A 24,943-nucleotide genomic window follows, 5' to 3' on the forward strand; every position below is an offset into this window, starting at 1 on the left:
CCTGTAGGTTTTGATTCCTTTGCGAGTGTCGAGAATTTGTTGAAAATATCGACATAATCGGTTGTATCTTTTGATTGGCTTGGCTTAGAAGCTTGATATTTTCACAGCCTAAAGGGACAATAGACCCGAGTATTTCATGTGAATTTCAGCTTGATACGTCCACGCGTTCTTAAGATAAAGGGTCTTGACAGACAGACAGACAGACAGACAGACAGACAGACAGACAGACAGACGGACAACAAAGTGATCCTATAAGGGTTCCGTTTTTTCCTTTCGAGGTACGGAACCCTAAAAATGGTCCTAATATTGAACCCTTAGTCACGCCTTTCAACAATTCAAACTGTGATTTTCGTCTAATTCACACTGACCTTTATCATTAAACTAACTTTTGTTTACTTCCTTGAGAACCTACTTTACCCAAGTTTATTTATTTTTTGCCTGCATAAAAAATGTCATTACTGGACTTTACTATTATTACCTCACAATCTTGTCTGTCATATTGCACTGATAAATGTATAATCTTCTTGACATTACATAGTCAATCAAGTGATAATCATCACGAATTATCATCAACAACATTTAATATCCTTAATTAAATAGTGCTACTTTTACGTCTCAGTATAGTATAGACAAAGAAAATTCTTCAAGAACTAAACTTTTAACATCATTACTCCAACTTCTAACATCATTATTCACTTCTTTAGAACTTCATTTTCCATATACCATAGAATTTTCATCGCTTCCGCTGAGAAAAAAGTCATACAAGTTCATACACGACCAAACAAAGAACTTCCAAACCAGCCTTACCAAATACAACCACTGGCCACATCATTCATCATTAGTGTATCGTCATTACCACGCCTAAGTCGTCATTACGGCAGTCACGAACCGCACCTGATGTCCATTGTATGTTTAGACCATTAAACCAACCGGAGACGCCAAAGCTGTGCCGACAACTACCACAGACATGGAGTAAGCAAAGAACAGCGGAGATGCCATAATGCAGGTTGGTCAGGCGCCTTCTTCTAGGTCAAATTCAAACGGTGAGAGTGACAAAACGGTCAGTTACGAGTGAACTAACGAGGCGTTCGGATTCTTTGAGATATCTGTTTTAGTATTTTATTTATCGATTTTTAGTATTAAAACAGTAGTAATGTACCTCGTCTCCCACTCACTCGCATTTTGGCGCGCTGCTTTCTTAGGCATTTTCCGTCATGGCACCTCCGCTAGTCCTTTCTCCATGACCACGGACTTTTTCGCATACAGATCCCTGCTCATGGCAGCTCTCGTTTTTCAATGCTCTAAGATTGTACGGTTCCATTAGAACCAAAGTTTTGCAGTTCCGAGGTCGATGGCTTTACTAACGTTATAGGATTTGTCCCTAACGACCTTTTTCGTTTTGGTTAGGCCTTTTTGTAGTCAGGTTTACTGACAAACTTGGATCAGGTTTCGGTTAAAATATCAGATTAAAGTTTAGTTAGGGAGGATTGATTTAGGTTTGAGGAAAAAACTGAGCTTTTAATTATATTGATAAGTTTTTTCAATCTTTTAGCAAAGTGATTGATTTTTTGCAGACATTATATCGTAGGTGTAATAAAGCAATTTATTTTAAGCTCATCTTTTTACAAGCCATTGTTTACCAGATAGTTAAACAATGGCACGTTAAACTGTAGGTCCCAGCTGTCATTGAACATCCTTGGCAGTCGTTACGGGTAGTCAGAAGCCAGTAAGTCTGACACCAGTCTAACCAAGGGGTATCGGGTTGCCCGGGTAACTGGGTTGAGGAGGTCAGATAGGCAGTCGCTTCTTGTAAAGCACTGGTACTCAGCTGAATCCGGTTAGACTGGAAGCCGACCCCAACATGATTGGGAAAAAGGCTCGGAGGATGATGATGATGATGTTTACCAGATAGTTGAGTACCTGTTTCATTGACTCTTCTGTAATAACTACTATCTTCAGTACCTAAGTCCTCAATGAAATAACATTTATTTTAGTATTACCTGATAATGTAGATAACAAGATCCCCCCAAAATAAAGTGTTCTAGCATATTCCGAACATTGTAAGTGCATGAACGTTGTAATGTTCGACACTTTCGTTTGCTATTGACTGGCCGGCCACTATCAGGCAGATTGTTTTATATCGGAGGACAATGTCCATTTGCTATCTATAATATACGATATAGGATAAATTTGTATGGATCCGTATTTATATAGATCCGTGATTTCTTTTTATAGAAATATTGGAAGGTATGTTTTATTTATACCTAAGAGTACGTAAGAATATTCAAAACTAATATTGTAAATAGGAAAAAAATATATTTGTTTTTGGGAAAGGCTGTAAAACTACTGAACAGATTTGAAACATTATCTCACTGTTGGGAAGCTACAGAATCCTCAGGTGATATTGGAAGAAGTTTGCGGGTGAAACCGCGAGAATCATCAAGTAAGTTAAAATAACCAAAATATAGAAGTGTATAGGACATCCAAATGTGAATGACAATGGTGCTACTTACCCCTAATATCTTCTGGATGATTTGTTCTGACCAAATCTTTGGTGCATTAAAATTGTTCAAAGATCAAGATTCTACAAGAATCAATGAAGTCTTTATCTGTCTACTCAAGATCATAAAACAGTAGCCATATCCTTCGTAAAAGAAATTCTCAGAACTGCCTAGAACAAAACACCGACTAATGTATATGTTTAAGGAAAGACCGATACACGACTATATCTATTATACTAGTACCTACTAATTAGTTCTAAAACAATCCGCAACTGATGTAAAACACGTGCATATAGAAGACACGTGTTACGTATGAATATAGGTATTATAACATCGTCAGCTGAAGAAAGCAAAAGCTATTCAAACGACATTTCATAACACCTAGACTTGTAGTGATGGGCGCGATAATAGTTATAGATATCGATAACTTGAGTATTGATTGTATTTTAATTTAAAGGCACATGCAATAGTAGCGTCGGAGCGTTTAGGGTACAAACCAACAAAAAAATCTCTTTATTATACGAGTATTAGTATTTATTACTTAAGTTGTAAGGTTGCTTTTCCTCTTAGCAGCAATTTAACACTTAAGTATTGTAGACAAGAGTAGTTTTTAAGGTCACGTGTCTATATCTTAATTATAAGGTCAAAGAATACGCGAAAAATTATCATATAATTCCATAATGATAACTTATCATAATCTTTGCTTAAGATAACTATATCCTCTTTCAATATTCATGCAGACGTACCTTAAATAATAGTCATCCTTAAAAAGCGACTTTTTCCACCATATAGTAACAGAATTTGGAAATGTCGGACAACCTATATTACTATATTATTAGTAGTAATTTAAAACTTTGGTAGTGTTATTTTTGTGTATATTATATACTATGTTATGTTTACTTTCGTATGTGTAATATAACTAATTTTGTCGTATAAGGCTACCTGTAAAGATAAAATTAGCTGTTTTTTGATATAAATAAATAAATATAACTAGTGCAATTGACACACTATGACATAATGTTCGATTTTTCCTCATTTCTCTAATACCTATAATATTTTTTATATCTATTGCGACGTAATTATTGTTATGCCTAACTAAATCTAATCTAGAGATAAAATTGTAAATGATTTGATTTGGCATAATTACACCGATTTACTACGCATAATAATTGTCCACGTGGCAGTTATGGGAATTACGTATATCATAGAAACAATAGTCAATTAAAAATATGTTATCTTTTCAATGTCTATTAATTCTAACGACGATTTAGATTTAAAACTGTTCAAATTACTTAACTGTGCTTATAAGTAAATGACTAGCTTATGCCAGCGGTTTCACCCGCATCCCGTGGGAACGTCTGCACGAACCCGGATAAAAAGCCTATAAAAACCTTCCTCGATAAATGGGATATCTAACAATGAAAGATTTTTTCAAATCGGGTCAGTACTTCCTGAGCGCCTTCAAACAAACAAACAAACTCTTCAGCTTTATAAAATTAAGTATAGATAAATAAATGGGAATTGAAAATCATCGATAATTCGATATTATTGAAACACTGTCCCATCCCTATCCGGAGCGAAAGCGCGTGTGTTGTGCGCGTACGCAAGTCGCAGGTCATTTTGTTGACACAGTCCGCCATGACATAACCGTATGTGGGACATGGAAGCTTCTACTTACTGACGGATAACTTAGCAAATATTTTATGATTACGTTTGAAGTGAACGGGGTATATGAGCAATAATAATAACTCTGCATACATTTTGATCATCATCATCATCAGCCTAGCCTTTTCCTAACTATGTTGGGGTCGGCTTCCAGTCTAACCGGATTCAGCTGAGTATCTACGTTTTACAAGGAGCGACTGCCTATCTGACCTCCTCAACCCAGTTACCTGGGCAATCCAATGGTAAGACTGGTTGTCTTGTGACTTTCTAACTTCTAACTGCCTATCCGTAACGAGTGCCAAAGATGTTCAAATGACATCCAGGACGTACAGTTTATTGTGCTTTCCGAAACACGGGATAACTTGTCGACAAGATGGTCACCCATCCAAGAACTGACCGCCGCAAGCGTTCCTTAATTTTATGACCGATCGATCCACGCAGATTTGACTTAGCCACGAACTCTTCATACATGTATTTCAACTTAAGGCAAAACTAAAAGAGCAAAAAAACTGTGACAATATGAGGTGTCATTAATTACCCGACAGCTAAAAAAGATTATTTGACGTCGTATCCATCTCATATATATGTAGATTGTTATCTGTACTTTAAACTTAAAAGGTTGCTAATATGATATTTCGTCAGCACACGTTCGTTGCCTAAACATAATGCGAAACATTACGAATAGACGTGCAAAATATTAATTAAGTAACTAAACGGATTAAATATTTTACAGGATTCTGTGAAGGTATGAGAAATATGTTTATTGTTTCAAAACTCAGTTAATTAAATTAGATACGTGGTGGGCTGCTGTCCTAAATATTTTCGGAACGAAAAGTTGCAAGCTCTTGCAAATAAATATGTATGAATTTTGTGACTAATTAACTGTAAAAAGGCTTTAGAACTGTGCGATTTAATTGTTGAGGCAGTTGTTATTTCGTGACTTAAGCATGAATACAGGGTCGTCAGTATGCGTAACTATAAGCTTGCATTGTATAGCATAAGACTATAAAGAAGGTTGCATAAAATCTTTTCCTAAATCAGCAATCCACCACCCATACAAGGGGTTTTTGCATAAAAAGATTTCGCCAATTCAAGGTATAAATTATAAGACAATATTTTTATACATGGTGACTTATGACTTTTATCAATACAAGTGAATCATTTAGCACGGTATTCTTTGTTAAAGTATAGTAAGTCATAAATATTCAGTAGTTCCGAACTATCAGTCATGTATGCAAACATTTTGTGTATAATCATGTGTTAGTATATAGGAAGTTACGCCTCTGTCTTGTAACTGAACTGTGGCGAATAACAACGTAAGTGTACTTACAATAGTTTACTGCTGTGTTTGTTCTCTTTTCCTGAAACAAACAAGAAAGTTGTTAGATTATTTCAAACACATATATGTATATAATACAAATATTCTTGTACATAATATTATCATGGTATGGGCATGTAATGAGGAGGGATGATACGCATGCAAAAAAGTGTGTGCAGTGCGCTAAGTATGAATGTAGATGGATGGAGAGGAAGAGGAAGACCTAAGATAAGATGGATGGATTGCCTGAAAGATGACATGAATAGGAAGGGAGTGAGTGTCAGTATGACAAGTGACAGGGTAAAATGGAAGAGAATGACATATTGCGCCGACCCCAAATAAAATTAGGGACCAGGCAGGAACATATACAAATATTCTTAGGATAATTATTAGGTATGCTCCTACAGAAGCCACAATTCCGTTCTATCCATCAATTTTCCAATTTCAAAACCGAAACTTTTCTTTTACCCTGCGGTTTCACCAACAACGATTTCATGGTCTGTGGACACATCAAGGTTTGTCCTAAGGTCATTGCACCATGGTGAACAGCTGATGGGAACCACCTGCCTTCACACGTGTCTTTGAAAATACTCCAAAGTATGAGTCACATGACCTTTGGTTCACACCTGGGCCCGATGACCTTTACCGACATTGTTCTTTTAAATAAAGAAGTATGGAAGTATAGAAAGACCGTTGAAAGGTTTCAATGAAGATACGACATTATACGTCTAAAAAACTGGGGGAGAAAAGTTTATGTTCTTTGTGACTTAAATATTTAGGTGAAAAATAATTGGATTTAGATGACTCATCAGAATTTTGTGATTCACCTATTTCCATGTTTATTCGCGATATAAACGAAAAACTCCTCATGGTTTTATTTACGTATCATCTAGTAAATTACTTTAGTAAGTCTTTCGTTTTTTATTTAGGATACTGAAGTGGGTATTTTATTTTTACCGCATTTAACCAAGTTATTAATACAAGCAATTCTTTCATTAAATTAGTTCTGGAAAAAACTTTATGATGGGAATGTACCAAAAACCGCAAACACTTTAACATCAAAACAAAGAGACGTATTCAATGACTCACTATACAGATACATATATCGGGTGTGTCGTTCATAATCACATTAAATGAAATGCGTTAATGTACTGGTTGATATTATGTCGATTAACACGAAGAAAAAAGAAAAACACGTAAAAATAAAAAAATGCATTTTTCAAACAAAGTAAATAGAATAAAAATGTGCGAAAATTAGAACACCATATAGAAGTCGGTCATTACAAACGGCTGAAATTCTCCCTTGAAAACTGACAGCTGTCAACTGATCAAAACATTCGATACTCCTAACTTTATCTCTGCTTTACACATGATGTTGTAAATTATGAAAACGAAAAATGAGTCCTGTGGCTAAACCACTGAATGGATTATGTTATTTTTTTTGCAATTCGCTATAGAATATCATGAAGTACATGTGATACAATTTAATGTGATTATGAACGACACGCCCGATATACGTATGTACGTGTAATACTCATTGCAGATACGTCTGTTTACTGTCTGTCCGGAAATGGCGAATATTATTAGAATCAGGTCAAAGTAAAAATCGGTTAAAAACTGTGATAGGAATCCCCGTGGTATAGGTCATACCATAAATAAATATTTAAAAAGATCATCAAAAATATCAGGTCTATTTACGTCAGAACTATTTCACAAGAAAATCGATCGACTGACATACAAGGAAACGGGTAATGAAAGATTTTAATTAAATAACTTTCCCTCTCTAAGATTAGTAAATTATTGACTTCATGATCGCCAAACTTAGGTACCAGACAATACTACGAAAGCGCGACGCGTAACAGCCCCACTTCAGCATGAAAGTCATAACAATGGTAATAAAAACTTTCAGGAAGGATTGCTTTCCCAAGGTTGCAAGAAAAACTGCAAGTTTCCCACTACACATGAATGATCAGCCTACGTCACCCAAGGTCACAGTGGCGAGGCGTCCTTATAAGCCGATTCCCATCGGCTTCCCTTTCGAATTTCAAGAAAGAAGCATAGGTATAAGTTATAATATAGGTATAGGTATAATTAATATAATCATTTAAACCACACAATTTAAATATGTAGGTATAACAAAACGCCTACCACCGTAAAAAAAATTGTCTATAAATTACTTGAAACATTTTGCTCCTACTAAATAAGCCGCGGCTTCCTCCTCCATACAAAACTACGCTTGCGTGACGTCATCCACGCCGCGCCGCGCGATGTTCGCGGCATATGGGCGAGCGGTAAGCCGGCTCACGGAGCGGCTTCCACCAATCAAAACTCGCGAGTGAACGAGAAAGAACGCGTCAAGAGTAGAGTAGCTATATCTGTCTACGCGCGAGTGACAGCGCTTTCTCAAATATGTAAACAAACAAATCAGACAAATTCACTCTCATTGTTCTTATTTTGTTTTAGATAATATCATTAACAATTTGTTCTTTGTATTACTTAATTGAATTTATTAGTGTGTGTATCATTTGGAAATAACATAGTTCGTGTGTGTGTTTTAGTTACATTATGTCAACATAGATGGCGTTGTGCATTTTTATGCAAATCCTGAATCGCGGTGTTGAGATTCTCCGCGATTTAATGACCCTAGTTGGGAATTTATTTATTTTTATGAATTCACCAAGTATATAATTTTGATAATTTTGATTAAATAGTTGGCAGTATCATTACTCCCTACTAATTCCCGCGATCGCACTGTGTGACCTGGTACTCAGTACAAGTACAGTACTACAGTGTGTGTACCTAGTGAAAATAGAGATATCTACGTTGAAATGATGTATTTTGATACGTAGACAGTTGGCATCAGGTTTCTTTTTAATGTACCTATAGCATTTATCGCATTAGACTATTTTCCGATCCGACAGATTGTTTACTTTAGGAAGGAACTTATTTTTCAAGGTTAAGTTTTGAGAATAAAAACGTGTTATAAAACTCGGGCACGCCGCTCGGGTGAATTACCTACCAATATTACGTCTATATTAAAATTACTAACGTCCTGACGGATAAATACCTACGATAAATATCAATGGCTAACAGGCCGTTGTAAATTAAATACTTAAAATGTATTGTTTCTAGTGCCAAGTTTTCTCAGATTCTAGTACCTAGTTAATATACCTAACTAAAGATAATAAAGTTTTATAGTTATTAATAATCTGCCGAATTCCTCGAGAAAACATGTTCAAACTATCAGTCTCTCAGTCAGTGCTAAAAGGTGGACTGAGAAATTACCTCCATTACCTCTCCCCCCCCATCCCTGAGTACTCCCCCCCCCGTTTTTTTTTGCTGCAGCTTCCCTATTTCATTAAACCACCCTTCGCCACTGCAAGGTCACGAACTCATTCAATAAACAAAAAAAACTAGCTTTATAAAAGAACTCAATAAAAAAAAACGACCAGTTAGCAAGTCATCAAGAAACCTCAAGCATTATCACGTTTAACTTCTGCACGTGACAACGTTTAACCAACTTCTCGTAACTGGGTTAAGTAAATTGCTTAGTGACAGTTCACATCTTGGAGACGCGAATAGAAACTGGTTTCTCTAGATGCAGACAGGTTTGATCCTTGGTAAAAAACTGCATCTGCAGGTGTTGTACGAGATTTAGTGTTTTGGAAAATACGTTTGATAATTTCAGTAAAATCTGATCAAAATCATAGTGACTTAGCTTAAAGTTAAAGTAACAAAAATACATCAATATTACCATCCGAAAGATATCTAATTAGCGCGATATAAATTCATAGTCACTGAATTGGCGTGCTTCCTAAAATAAAATTCGATAGCTAAACGAATCTCGGAACTTTCCAGAAGATTTAATGATAGGGCTATATCACACTTGATGGGGGATGACCCCTTGTGATGATATCAAAGATAGATAAACCATCCCTTGAATTTCACCATCACATTGCAACATCCAAAGGATCCCTACTAAACCCTGCAACATGCAGACAATATTGCAATAATAGCAAATCGTATATTAATACACATACGTTTACTTGCAGTGAATGCAATCTGTTATCCGGCAGCTTTTGCAATGCGCTTGCACAGCTTGACCCCGTTGTGCACGAGCGCACTCTGGCCGCTACGGCTGTTTGTGGACAACTTAGTTTCGTCCCCTTTTTGTGTATATTCTAGTGGGAAGGTATTGGCTAACTTAGTAATGTTAATGACTGTTCAAGCTGAGTCAAGATTTTCGTGAAAGTCAAAAAAACATATTTTGGTACGACAATGGTCAATCTCTGGTCAATTCATGCTATCGTCTACATACACAGTATTTTTGAGATTTTAGCTGAGTCTTTTAGAACATAAGGTTTTGAGTGTGGTGTACTTGCTTTTAGTCGAATTACGCGTCAAACTAAATAAATTCTTAAAATAACACTCGAGGAATTTATACACAGCAAGTTTCAATGCCGAGTAACATACATAGTTACGTCGATTGGTACAATCATCTTATTCCCAAACAAAATGTACACAAACCTGAGAGCGTAGTAATTCAAACAAATTGAACAACCAAAGTTAATGTTACTCATAACTACTTTCTCACAATTATAGGAACTACAGAATCGATTAACATTGATTTAACGTAAAACAAGAACATAAATTGTATTTTCATAGGAAGGCCAAGCTGGCTGCAACGTTTGCGACATAACACTAGCATCCTAGCTTACAGTATTGGTAAATTTTGCACACATTTCTAGATGTATCGAGGAAGGTGTAGTAAATATATTTGGTTCTTCTATGCAAGCGTGATATGCCTTAGAACATCGCTTACTATCAGGTTCGATAGAGGTCTTGCCTCTACTCAAATATGTACTAGATATTCTGTATTGATCTAGTGATCCTGATTAGCAAATCAAAACTGTTTAACCGCTCATATGCCAAATAAAATCAGATGCGCTCCGGGATAGAGCGGGCAAATCAAAACGTAATTATGATGTTGAGATTAGACTCTCAGGCATTTATCGAGCTTTAAATGTAGATTCATAGATTTCCGACTTTACTTGGGTTTGGCATAAACAACTAAGGGTTCATTAAACCAAATTAATGGATCGTGTTAATAGTTTCGCCACCACCCATTGCGATTTCGCTTAACAAACATCTACTTAACATCCACGTTGTAACGTCCAGTTAGGTTTATAGCCTAACTAGGTTTACAAGCTCTGCGGTATTTATAGTAATTAACCGTTATTGTATAAACTGATGTAAAATAAGGATAGTATAATAAAGTAATTGCGTATTTGAAATACTTTAAGATATAAATCTAGAACCGAACCAAAAATCAAACAAAGAAGTACCATGAAATCGTAACAAAGGTGCAGTGCAGCACTTGAACTTAATTGGCAATCAGACGACAAAACTCCCTTTAACGGAACAGGATATGAGAAGATTAGCATAAATAAACAATCTTCTTTGAGTCACGCAATCGGTTAAAAGTAACCTGGATGACTCTTACTGGTATCTAGTAACTCATTACCTTTCACAGCACTTCAAACCTTTACCCAAATACAGAACTTGGTAACATGAATACTTAAAATATAGTATGTACGAAAACTATCCACAAAGAAACAGCCTGAGGTTGACACGGTAATAGCTTTTCACCAAGTAAACATATCGTTTGTGTAAAGTCAACTGTGACTAAATGTAACAGTCCATAACAATCCTACTAACGCAACGTGAAGATCGCGGCTAAAGAAATTGGCGGGACTGCGAAATAGGCTTTCATAACAAATATTGAATTTACTTTAGACTTTACATAGCTAGTGTTACGATACACTTAGACCAGTTGGGGATGCAATTATTTTAGAGAAAATTACCGAAAATACTCTGAGCCTGTTCACATACTATGATCGTTTGGTCTAATCGCACCTAAACATTTTATACAGATTTAGTTTTGTCTACCCAATTAATCTGGTTTTCATCATCTTCCTTATTTTCAATTTTGTCTTCTGTAGCTAGATCATCAGATATACTATTGTTTTCGTGTCGAATTGCTTTATAATTTGTATAGTTTCACACTCATGCATTGTAAATGACACAAATCGCACCTGCTTCCTGCCTGTTGCAATCTTAATCGTTTTATTTCCTAAAGTGCATTAAAGGCTTAAGGACCTCTGGCGCTCCATTCACCATTGCCCAAGAGCCTAATCTAGGGAATTTATAAATAAAATATCTTAAACTTTAGAAGCTAGCCAGTATTTCACAAGCTGATAAATAATTCAGGAGTTAGCCGGTTTCCGAGTGAGAGGTGTACTTCCTATGGATGTTTCGATGCGGTTGGTGCAATGTGGCATGTTTTATGACCATTTTTGTGTGAAGTAACCGCTATATTCAATTGAGCTGGGGAATTGGTAATTTAATTGGTAAAGCCTCTGGTACTCCAAATTATGACAGATTAACAGTTGAAATAAATTGGGTGCTTGATACTAAGAATTTTTTTGACACTTACATTTGATCAAACTATCATCTGGTGCATCTTTTTCCATTTATTTTGGGGTCCGCTTACAGTTCATATGGATGCAACTGACTTCCAGTTTCTTTCAGGGAGCTACTACTTAACCAACCGTGATCTTCTCAACACAATTACTGTTTGTCAGACTTTTTGGCTTCTAACCACCTTGTAAGACTGCCAAAGATGTACATTTGTACATTTGACCACACCAATGCTTCAAAATCGGAATAACAAAAGAACTTCCTCATTACCCGCAAGTTCAAGAAAACCAACCAAGGACAAAGAGATCTAATTATAGCTTAGCTCACATAACTGTTTGTTTAGACAAGTCTATATTTGTCCAGTTAATTGATTGGCAGTGTACATTAAAAAAAATCGTGGTGGCCTAGTGGGTAAAGAACCGACCTCTCGAGTATTAGTGCGTGAGTTCGATTCCAGGTCAGGCAAGTACCATTGCAACTTTTCTAAGTTTGCAAGTACCTATATCTTGAACACCAATAGCTGATAAAAAGGTGAAGGAATACATCTTGAGGAAACCTGGACTATAAAGTCTGAAATCACCAACCCGCATTGCGCAAGCGTGGTGATTAATACTCAATCCATCTCCGTGTGAGAGAAGGCTTGTGCCCTGCAGTGGGACGATACAAAGGCTGTAACACTAACAGTGTAAATAATTCTTCTTTTCATAAGTATGATTTGTTCATGTCAACATTATCGTCGTTGGAGTGCAAAGGTTATGTTGTATCGTTGTTTGTAACGATAATGAGGTACACAAGCACTCAGTTTGTTATTGTGTGCAAAGGAATAAGTTTGTTTGAGATAATGTTAGTTTTAATCTGTTACAATAAAACAATCTCGATTACCACTGGCACAATTTATTATAATTTTTTTTTGTTGATAGTATATTTTGAAAAATTACGATTATTTATACATAAAAGAAGTACCTACTAGGAAATCCGAAACACAAAGGGAGTAGGCAATGTTGAATCATACTGAAACAATGGAAACAGATAGAGGAGGCCTCAAACAAATAAAATGAATTTATGTTTACTTAAAAGTAAATCCAGTTACATCGAAAACAAGGTTTACAACTAAATATGACACACATCATAGATAAACAATCTATTTTTCGTTGAAGCACTTGCATAAATTCAATGAAAAAACAAACATAATAATTATATAGATTTATGCTAATGTAATTGCATAACGAGGACTTCCAAATATATATCATGGATATTGGTAATATTCCGCTCAAAACTAAATATAGAATAGGAAACGTTTAAGGAAAAAATTAAAAAAACTCATAAAATTATAAGAATTTGGAATTTGAATTTCATATTCACTTGATATCTCCATTTTTTCGAGGACTTGCGTTTTTTTTTTAAATATTTGTAATGGCCAAATCACAGCTAGATAAGATTATATAAAACCCATAAAACATAGCCTCAAACGCAGCTTATGAAAATTGGAGAGCCGGAAATCATAACACTTCTTTCGTAACCATTTACATTGGCCGATCAGCAAAAGCCCTAGTAGTGTAGGCCATGAAAGTACATACCAAGCTCATATAAGAACCCTTTTTACAATAAAATATCATTTATTTGCTTGTGGATATTATAAATTATATAAAAAAATCTTAATTTTCAATGAGTAAAAAGAAGGCGAAAAAAAAAAAGTTTTTGAGAGAGCTTTTGACCTTTTAACACGTTAACCTCAGTAAGCAACAGGAAGGAAAAATTACCTGACCTTTTTACAGGAATAAAGGGCTGGAAACAGTAATGCTGTAGAAAATTAAATATATAAATGTAGAAGACATAAACCAGTTTCAAATAAATGAGACACATTATAATAAAACTAAACACTTAGGCAAAGAAACATACTAAATACGTGTACCTGGAATTTAAAACATTATCATCAGCCTAGCCTTTGCCCAAATACATAAGGGTCGGTTTCCAGTCTAACCGGATGCAGTTGAGTACCAGTAGCCAGTACCCAGCAGCAGCAGCACCCAGTGGTCGAGGAGGTCAGATAGGCAGTCGCTCCTTGTAAACTACTGGTACTCAGCTGCATCCGGTTAGAGGTGTTTGGTTGCCTAGGTACAGTTACCTAGGCAACCAAACACCTCTTAGGACAGGCTGTCAGACTTTCTAGACTTGAATTTAAAACACTACCAACAAAAAAAGCCATTTCCTTTTACTTTCAAAACTACAAGACCGAGTACCCAATTGACACACAGTGCACTTAGCATGCATATCGATCCTAAGTATGAGACTCAAGTGAAACTTAAGAGAGAGGAGCTAATAAGTGTTTAAGTTACCGCCATTTCTACTAGAAAGTGGTTTCTGTCAAGCCGGTTAAACTGGGTGCTGGCTTGCGGCCTTGGAACTATAAATTATTTATAGGAATTACTTCATTTGGTTTGACTTTTGACATTTACGCTTGGTTTGTGATCATTTTCTCTCTTGCTAGAATATTTATCGCATATCAGGGATGGGTCACTTGATTTTAAAAGAATGATCAGCCATTTCTCGGATTTGTTATTTTGGTAAGTATTGTCCAAATACGCTGATGTTATGTGGAATTTTTTCACACGTTTAATGCAAACTGGATTCGAATATACGTCATCGATCAATCGGATAAGCGGTTCACGCTAAGTCATGATGTCGTCACAGTCTTCGAACTTCTGGTTATCATAGCCATTTTAGTATCATTAGCATCACTTGCAAAATTATGAACTGCTGGGCAACTTTGCTGAATACAGTTTCTTATTATGTAGAAAAAAAAACATAATCTTCAATTGTACTAGGGAGCATTAATAACAGAAATCTCAACAGACATGTAAGAAGTTCAGTACAATACCAGAAGCTAGATTTCCAATGTTTTTAAAGTAACTACAATCTTACGGGTAGAACAATAAAACAATTAGGTCATTCAAATATTCGGTTATATTTTGGAACTTATAACCAATGAAACATAGTAGTAGTAGGTAAAGTGTAATCAACTAACACGTGCTTAACCGTTAATATAATAACATAACACAGATTAAATAATATACACCAATAATATAATAACCACCTTAAAGTAAAATAACAGCCACAGTTCAATAAGTAAGCAGTATAGTATTTAGAGATCAAATCCATAACAAATCAAAACACTTACAGTAAGTTTTCTTCTAAGTTACCACCGAGAGGTGTTGTCGACTCCGTGGTTCGCGTTCGAAAGCCGAACCGCCCCACCGCCTGATCCCTCGAGCGCGCGCTTTTTCGTCGCGGTTGAGTGATCACACTTGACAAACGACTTTGACACTTGTCACGAGATCGGAATGAAATTGCCAGAAATGAAAATGTTGCCAGAATATAACAATATTTGAAATGTCTAACAGACGGCCGTCCTGAGAAAGAAATGACCTCATTTCTTTCCGGCCATTCGAACGCGTTTGTATGCCCCTATACAAAACCATGGAGTCGTAAGCTAGTAACATTCATTATTAATCTAATTCTTAATGTAGGTATTAAACTAATTCACATTCATTATTAATCTAATTCTTAATGTACATACTAAATTAATTTATAAATTAGAATGAAATTACAATTCTTTTTTGTAATGAAGGTGACTTAGACTATAACTTAATTATATTCCGATTCAAATAAGATTAATTTAGAATTATTTTGATTAGCAAGTTGACGTGGTTACATGGTTGCCACAGGGACCTGAAACATACACAATACATGATTAACTAAGTTGTTTTGTGCTTCCAAGAAGAGGTTATACCTAGACACATTTACGAATCTAAAGTGTAAATAAATGATAAAGAGAATCATCTAATAGTCAGTAGGTATATAAAGATTAGCGAAGATTAAAGTTTTCGTTTTAAGATAGTTAACTGTAATGTTAGTTAATACTGTGACAATGTGGGATTCAGTTCAAAACCGCTATTATGTACTATTAGAGCATTGCTTAGTGAAAGAAAAGGGTGAACACCGTTTGTGCTCCGGAATCTGTCACTGTTACTGACTACCGTTTGCACTCCGGTCTCGGTTCACTTTTATAGAAGAGGTGTGAACACCGCTTGTACTTCGGAATCCGTCATTGTTACTGACTACCGCTTGTACTTCGGTCTCGGTTCACTTAGTTAGAAAAAACGTAAGAACACCGCTTGTACTCCGGAATCTGCCACTGTTACTGGCTACCGTTTGCACTTCGGTCTCGGTTCATATTATAAGATCACTTACTGGCGGATAATGTCCAGAACGTTCAGATACGGCTCGACAGTCATGCCAAGTCGGATCTGTAATGAAAACTGGGAGAGGTACGGGAAGGAGGATAAGGATTGTCAATTTCACAAGTCTAATGGATTGCCTAAACTGTTTAAATGATGAAGTCCATATACCTATAACCTGAATCGTATGATCATTGATCGTATGTAGGTATTTAAAAAGTATATAATAATATAATTAATTTAAGTCATTGCAATATATTTAATTTAAGTCATTAGAGTCATTTCTGTTTACTGAGTCGTTATTCATAATGTCATGTCCTTCGTCGTCAGAATCCTTATTAGTATTAAATGGAACGTCATCGTCTTCACCGTCAGTGTCTTTACCAGGTGCAAAAGTTATCCAACGCTTTAGCTGGTCTGCTGGATAAATACTTTTGTATTTCCGTTTTGAGTGACCATCAATGCTAGATACCTCGTAACGATCATTGTCTAATACTGCCGTAATTTTTAGGGGACCCCTAAATTTTGGACATAACTTTTTACTTTTGCCGTCAGCGGGATTGTGATGGTTTGGTATCATCACTAAATCACCTAGTACAAAATATTTCGTAGGAGCCCTGTTACTGTCAAATCGTCTTTTCATGTATTCCTGACTCTTTTCTGTGTTTTCTGCGGCTGTCGTCCGTATTTCATCTCGGGACGAGCTCAGTTCAGGTGTATCTCTAGAGTCAGTTAGTTCTACTAAGATAGGACCTTCCTCGGGAGATATCGTACGACGCCCGAATATTATTTCAGAGGGAGATTTGCCCGTGGTTTTATTGACAGTATTATTTAAGCTCCACTGCAGTTTACCTACTCTAACATCCCAATCACGTTCATCTTGGTCAAAATTAGTTGCAGCCAACGAGTCAAGGATTGTACGATTATATCGTTCAATCTGCCCGTTGGCTCGCGGTGTTGCCACCGCATTCAGTATGTGTCTAGCACCTATCGCTTTAACAAAATTAGTGAATGCCGAAGAAGTAAAACTAGTGCCTCGATCGGTAATGATAACACTAGGACTTCCTATTATATCAAATATTTCTTGTAGCATTTTAATAGTAGTTTTAGTCTTTACATCTTTTACAGGTCGAATAAAAATAAATTTACTGAAGCCATCGATTATGCCGAGTATATACGAATTTCCCTTCTTACTTCTCACAAATGGCCCTAGGTGATCCATATGGAGAGTGTGGAATGGGATATTTCCTTTAGGTATTGGGTGTAGATAGCCGGTAGGTTTATTAGACGATGCTTTATTGTAAGCACAATTGATACATGCTTCCACATATTTACGAACGAAACGTTTCATTTTTGGAAACCAGTAATCTTGTTTTACTTTATCAAGCGTCTTCTCCACCCCGAAGTGACCCATCTCGTCATGGCATAACTGGCAAATACGCCATCTAGCCCCATTTGGCACCACCCATTTCTTTTGATCTCCTACGACTCTATAAACTTTATCATCCTGGAGGATAAAGTTCGTAAAGATGTCTTTGATCTCCTTTTGGTTACTCTGCAAGATCAGCTTGATATGTTGCAGCTTTGGGTCTGACATTTGAACTGTTTGTAGCCAATCAATCGTACTAATATTCATTATTTCGTATTCCCGAGCGTCTAAGAGTTCCTGAGAATCTGGTTTATTGACAGGGTTACGACTAAGTGCGTCGACATGTCTCATATTGTCGCCTGGCCTATATTCTATAGTGTAGTCATACTCCTGCAAGAGTAACCACCACCGCGCTATGCGCGGTACGAGATCTCGTTTAGTTAGGGTGGTTCTAAGAGCATTACAGTCTGTGTAAACTTTGAAGGGTATGCCAATCAGATATATACGAAATTTTTTTAGAGATAAAACAACAGCCAGAGTCTCTAATTCATAGGAATGTAAGTATTCTTCATCTTTAGAGGTCTGTTTGCTGAAGTATGCTACAGGTTTAGGTAAAGACCGTTCATCTGGTCTTTGTAACAGAATGCCGCCTACTCCTAACTTGCTGGCATCGCAATGCACCTCCGTTATGTAGGTTGGGTCGTACAGTGCCAATATGGGACGTTCGGTAAGTTTAGTTTTAATTATATTAAAGGCTTCTTCTTGAGGGCTACCCCAAACCCAAGGGGCATTTGCTTTCGTCAGGTAAGTCAAGGGCTTGGCGATACTAGCAAAGTTAGGGACAAATCGTCTGAAAAAACTAGCAAGACCGACAAATTGTCGGACTTGGTGAACGTTACTAGGTGTCGGAAATAGTGTCACAGCTTCGGTTTTCCTACTACCAGGCCTGAGGCCATCTTTAGAAATCTCATAGCCTAAATAGTCTAGCTTGGTTTCAAAAAAATAACATTTTTCAATGTTCAAGGTTAGACCGGCTTTACGAAGGCAGTCTAAGATTTTCGATAATTTTTCCAAACCTTCGTCTACATCGGTTGCGGCAGATAGTATGTCGTCCATGTAAGGTAGGGCTAAGTCAAATCTATCCTTCCCCAAAGCTTTATTGATCATATGCTGAAAAACTGCTGGTGCATTAACCAAACCAAACGGCATTCGTGTGTATTCGAAATGTCCGTCTGGAGTTACAAAAGCTGTCAAATGCATAGAGTGTTCTGCCATCGGGATTTGATAGTAGCCTGATTTTAGGTCTAAACTTGTAAATAGTCTTTTACCGTTAAGTCTATCCAATTGGTCATCTATAACTGGCATAGGGTAAGAATCTCTGATAGTCTTTTTATTAAGCGCCCTATAGTCTACACATAAGCGATAGTCGTTGTTTTTCTTTTTAACCAAAACAATCGGACTCGCATAAGAAGAATTAGACTCTTTAACAATTTTATTATCAAGAAGCTCGTTAACTAGTTTCTGAACTACAATTCGTTCACTATATGGTAACCTATAAGGCTTATATGAGACTGGTGAGTCATCGTTAAGTGTAATGTGCATCTCCGAAATAGTGGATGTCCCTAGTTCACCAACATTCAAAGCAAAACAGTCGCGATATTCATTTAAGAGGATTAATAGTCGTTGTTTTTGCTCGCTTGTAGTCTCAGAGCCAATTTTTAGCATATCTAGTGTCAGAGGGGTAGGACTGTCTTTTATTGGTGTCTCAATAGTCAGTTTGTGAATCCCTAACTTTTCAGTCTTTTGGAAATCACCATACATGTCAAGCGAAATTGGAAGTAAATTGGCTCTAGCTATAAGCTTCCCCTTATTCAATATATGTTTATTTCCCGAAAGATTAATAACTAATATTTTCCCTAAACCCTTTGTAACTGAAAACAGACCTTGGGGAATTATTATCTCTTCGTCAGTTTTGAAACTGGTGTTACCTGTTAAATATATTAAACCTGTATGGTTGTTCCCTAAACAAACGTTAACGCTTACTACTCCGCTAATCTCTATATCAGACTCCACATAGACCCCCGATTTCTTTGTTTCGGCCGTCTCTGAATACAGCATCAAGGTATTACTAGTTTTGTAAGCCTTTACTTCGGGCAACTCGGTAAGACTTTGACCAATAAGTACATCAGTATTAATAAACTCGTCGCTTACAATAAATGCTTCTACTACAGCAGTAACAAAATCCACGCTTATCTCAACAGATACTTTACCTAATGGAAATATCGCACCTGCTGCAAAACCTTTTAATAGAGGTAATCCCTCTGTCAACATATCTAGTCTCAACTCTATTGCTGTACTCTGTTTTATAAGCGTGCATTCGCTACCAAAATCAACAAATGCAGTTTTTTGTGTGCCATTTAACATAATTTTCTTATTATAAATATTTTTACTAGGTTTACTTGACTCAATCAGCTGTACCTTGTTTACGTTAGGGGTGCTTTTATTATCCTTGTCCTTCTCTGAATCACGCTTACAGTACTCTGTTAAATGCCCCATTCTATTACATTTTGCACATTTTTGTAAAGGTTTCGTACATTTTGGTACAGTATGCCCAGGTTCGGAGCAATTATAGCAGTTTATTTTAAACGAAGAATTTCTAATAATCCGTGTATTCTCTTTTGATTGTGCAGGGATTTTTTTAACTTCTCTTACATTTTTACTTGAAACACTTCGCAAATACTTAAGGAGTCTACTCGGTCGTTTAAAATCAGCACCTAACGCATTAAGGCGAATATTATTATCATATATACCCTGCACAATACAGTCTACTGCATTTTTACCCTTAATTTCGCAATGGTTAACTAGCTTAGCTTTATCATAAAAGTATTCTTCTAGAGTCTCGTCCCTTCTACTTTTCCTGTCTAGCATTTCGGTTAGTTTGTCTGCATAATTTCGGTTATCCGGGAAACTTTTTAATAGCTTAGCCTGCCATTCCCTCCAATTTAGTTTAACAGATGATAAGCCCTCGTACCATTTGCGTGCAAGACCAGCAAGTTTAGGTAATGCATTATATATAATTTCCTTATCACTCCAGTTATATATTTGAGCAGTCTCATTAACCTTTTTTTATCCAGGATATCATTGTTTGGTTCTTTTGTCCGGGATCAAAGTTAGGTATAACATCCTTAGCGCCTAAGAATGAATTCTGATCGCGTTTGTTAATTGCGTCAATTAATTTTACCATGACATCGACTTCCTTTGTTTTACTTTGATCGGCATTTCGTGCTCGTCGTACACTGCGTCGGTGTGATCTATCCCTATTTCTATTCGACCTAGGTGAGCCGGACGCTGTTGTACTAGTTGTGACAGAACTTCTGACAGAACTTCGGCTATCATGTCTTCTATTGTTTCGCGGCGTCCGTTCTCGCCGATAACGCCTCTTGTGCCTACGAAGACGTGAACGCGATCGTCTTTTGTATGACCCAGAAGAGTGTGAATCTGTACTGCGTGCCTGCCTAATAGATGGTGAACGTCGATAACGAGATTTTCGCGAAACGTGCCTGTTTCGTGAATAGAATGTTTCAGAGGGGACCGATGTTGGGCTATCACTAGTGTCACAACGTGTTGTAGACCGTGTGTGTGCACGAGCACGTTTGGCTCTTCGAGAACGACTCTGAGTCTTCCTTTTCCTAGACCTACTCCGACGCCCATCTGCCCGTGGGGGTGTATAGGTTTCCCTATCAGACATCACTATAGTCCAGTCGTGTTATTGTAACGTCTAAAGTCACGTCAGTAAAAAAGGTAGAAGTCAAGTCAAGGGGGTAGGGTAAGGAGATAACGAAGTAATTAGTGAACGTGTACAAATGTAACACATCAGGTTTCAATATAAAAATATGGTAGGTAAAAAAAAATATGCAATATCAGGTAACTAAAATGTAACGGGACTATAATAGAATTCAAATTGTTGTATATCTGGTCCTGGCATAGCACAGAATAAAATAAAGTAACATATTATTCAATCAGGTGTCATCTGAATACCATACACAAGGATTCTATTTGTACATATTGCAAATAATAAGATTGTCAGTTTTCATTCGCTGTGTGGCATTAAAATGTGTGCTGCTTCGTGAGCATAAATAACTTGTATCTAATTATAAACTAATATGTATCTAGTAAATCACGAAACAATAATATATAAGCGAACAAATGGTTTAGTAAAATACACTCGGGTACGGCACGTGTGTGAGTGACCCACTAAAGACCGCACCCATCCAGGAAGTGGTAACTTCAGCGAGATTTGTACGGATCACTGCGATGTATCTGCGCATACCTCCATAGAGTAGCCATGGCAAAGCATGCGCAAAAACACCTCACAACTTGTTCGTAACCCACCCCCACTTCACGTACCGGTATGAAAATATACGTAGATATCACAATAGTAGCCAATTTACGTAAAAAAATAATGCACACAGCGAAATATTTTCAAAAAAAAATGTAGACTGTGGCCGTTATTTAACTTAAGTGGTTGGTAAATACAGAGAAAAAAAATAGAAGCATAGGTAATGTTAATTTAAAGGTGGGCATTGATATATCCCACTTCTGAATTGTAAGAAGTTCAGTACAATACCAGAAGCTAGATTTCCAATGTTTTTAAAGTAACTACAATCTTACGGGTAGAACAATAAAACAATTAGGTCATTCAAATATTCGGTTATATTTTGGAACTTATAACCAATGAAACATAGTAGTAGTAGGTAAAGTGTAATCAACTAACACGTGCTTAACCGTTAATATAATAACATAACACAGATTAAATAATATACACCAATAATATAATAACCACCTTAAAGTAAAATAACAGCCACAGTTCAATAAGTAAGCAGTATAGTATTTAGAGATCAAATCCATAACAAATCAAAACACTTACAGTAAGTTTTCTTCTAAGTTACCACCGAGAGGTGTTGTCGACTCCGTGGTTCGCGTTCGAAAGCCGAACCGCCCCACCGCCTGATCCCTCGAGCGCGCGCTTTTTCGTCGCGGTTGAGTGATCACACTTGACAAACGACTTTGACACTTGTCACGAGATCGGAATGAAATTGCCAGAAATGAAAATGTTGCCAGAATATAACAATATTTGAAATGTCTAACAGACATTAGCCCAATACACGGGCCCATCACGTTATCGGTGTAGGCTAATTGCCTTATGGATTATAGCCACGTGCTTGTTGACCAAATAACACTGATATCCGAGTTCCAATAAGACTGTATGTATATCTTTGGATGCTACTTTGTTTCAATGCGTAAATCCCTCTACTCAGGAAACGTCCATTATAATTTAGAAGTCTCCAAGTATTTCTACTCGATTGACTGTCAATAGGAGGACATAATCGATATTTTCTTTGCAAAATTCATGTTATTATTATTATAAACTTAAATAGGGTAGTCTAATAAGGGACTACGTAAGGGTCTTCCTCAAAAGTCCATGAAAGCTGATTACAATAAGTATCATGATCTATCAGCTAGGAAAATAGACTATCTCATAAATTCCCGTTCCTTTTTCACCAGCAAAAACCCTGACAAAAACGAACCAGAGGAACAGTTAACAAACCTAAGTCTCAACGATTCTCTCTAAATCCTACATTAGCAAAAAAGCGGAAACCAGTTCTGGTCGACCAGTCAAATTACGAAAGCCAGCAAAGAACCGGTTAATGGCTTAAACTGTTTTAAGTCCATTGCCACTGCACTTATGTACTTTTACTTTAAACTGCTCACTTTCTATGCAATGACGAATAATCTGCATAGGTTTATTCAATGAAATGTGTGGCAATACTTGCATGATTATCATGTGTATTGAAAAAAATATCTATATTTATTTATTTATACTTTATGTATAAAATTTGTACATTGGCGGACTTAATGCCGCAAGACATTCTCTACCAGTCAACCATCGGGTTAAAGGGAGATAATAAATAGTAGCAGCTATGTCATAGTAGCAGTGGTTTAGCAGTTAGGTCAGACTCAGCTACTTATACGTTCATTCAGAAACAACGTCTTAAACCCACGATATTTTTGATCTTCCAATAAGGTCCTAAAAGGGATCCAAAAGGGCTAACTAAACTACCTAATGGACAGTAAATAGCCACAGTTATCTTAACCATGCACATTACACATCCTGTATCTTCCATGAGTCAAGATGCATTGCGTGACTGCACACACAATAACCTGTGTCTGTTTGAACATAATTACTTGCACTTAACTATGATCCTACACTTGAGAGTTGCAACAAACTGCACTACAGAACAATTAACCGACACACAGGGTTTAAAGATCAGCACTTCATGAGAGCACTTAATTATATGTATGGGTAATTATGTGTGTGCTTGACTTAGGTTCAAATGCTTGTTGCTTGTTAGGCAATTTTATTTCATCACCTGTGACTTTAAAAGTTGTGGGAAGCAAAAAGAAATATTGCTATGACCACACTTGTAGGACCTCAGAAGTATTCCACTTCAAGCACCAATCGTTTTAGCACTAAGCTGTTCCTTTTCTATTATTTCTTCTTGGTCGACTTTAGTGCTAAATATTTTGGTTCAGGAAGTGAACCACTTCCTGTCTCTAAGTCGTTCTCTAATTTAACATTTAAATATGTATTGATACAATTTAATTTGTTTCTAAACAATAAATTAGTAACTGCGACATCATCCAATCTACAAAATTCTTCAGGAATACCACTAACGGCTTATACTGATATTGCACTAGTGCCATCAGAAATGTAAACGGTAATTTATCGATGGCATGTGATAGCGTGCCTATCAGCCTATCATATGCCATGGTTGATGGCATTCAAAACCATGATATGCACCATGACGGTTCATTAAAAGGAACACGTACGCTGCACATTTTATAAACGATTAAGTGTTTTACTGCAGTTTCACCAGCGTCCCGGGAGAACTTCTTCCCTGATAAATGTAGCCTGTGTTACTCGAGGATAGTGTAGCTTTCCAACAGTGATAAAATTTTTCTAATTGGTTCAGTACTTTCAGAGCGTTTAGGGTACAAACATACAAAGAAATGTCTCCTCTTTATTACTTACATTACTATGGACTTGTATTATTACAAACATGGAGAGGACATAACTGAGAGATTTCAAAATTATATTATCTGCTTTCAATACGTGTATGACCCAATGCTCTTGCAATACTGGGTTAAGTTGAACGAAATTGCATTATGGAGTCACCACAAATTACCTTTCGTCCTTGCTCTGAAACACTCTTTTAACATCAATATTCGATTACCACTGGTTACTACATAATTGCTTAAAAATAAGGTCCGTCAGAATATAGCTACAGATACTATTAAAAAGAAAACTGAC

At 36.6% G+C, this 24,943-nt stretch overlaps 1 protein-coding gene across 1 annotated transcript in view; it reads right to left on the reverse strand.

The window, feature by feature from the left end:
• Nucleotides 1–24,943, reverse strand: part of LOC124642591 (ATP-binding cassette sub-family D member) — a 75,819-nt gene that overhangs the window by 44,877 nt on the left and 5,999 nt on the right. The window contains exon 2 of the mRNA XM_047181051.1: nt 5,497–5,527. The gene's annotated coding sequence lies outside the window, so the exon portion shown is untranslated. The remainder of the gene's footprint in view (nt 1–5,496; nt 5,528–24,943) is intronic.

The sequence above is a fragment of the Helicoverpa zea genome, chromosome 25 (genome assembly GCF_022581195.2).
Source record: "Helicoverpa zea isolate HzStark_Cry1AcR chromosome 25, ilHelZeax1.1, whole genome shotgun sequence".
Classification (NCBI taxonomy): Eukaryota; Metazoa; Arthropoda; class Insecta; order Lepidoptera; family Noctuidae; genus Helicoverpa; species Helicoverpa zea.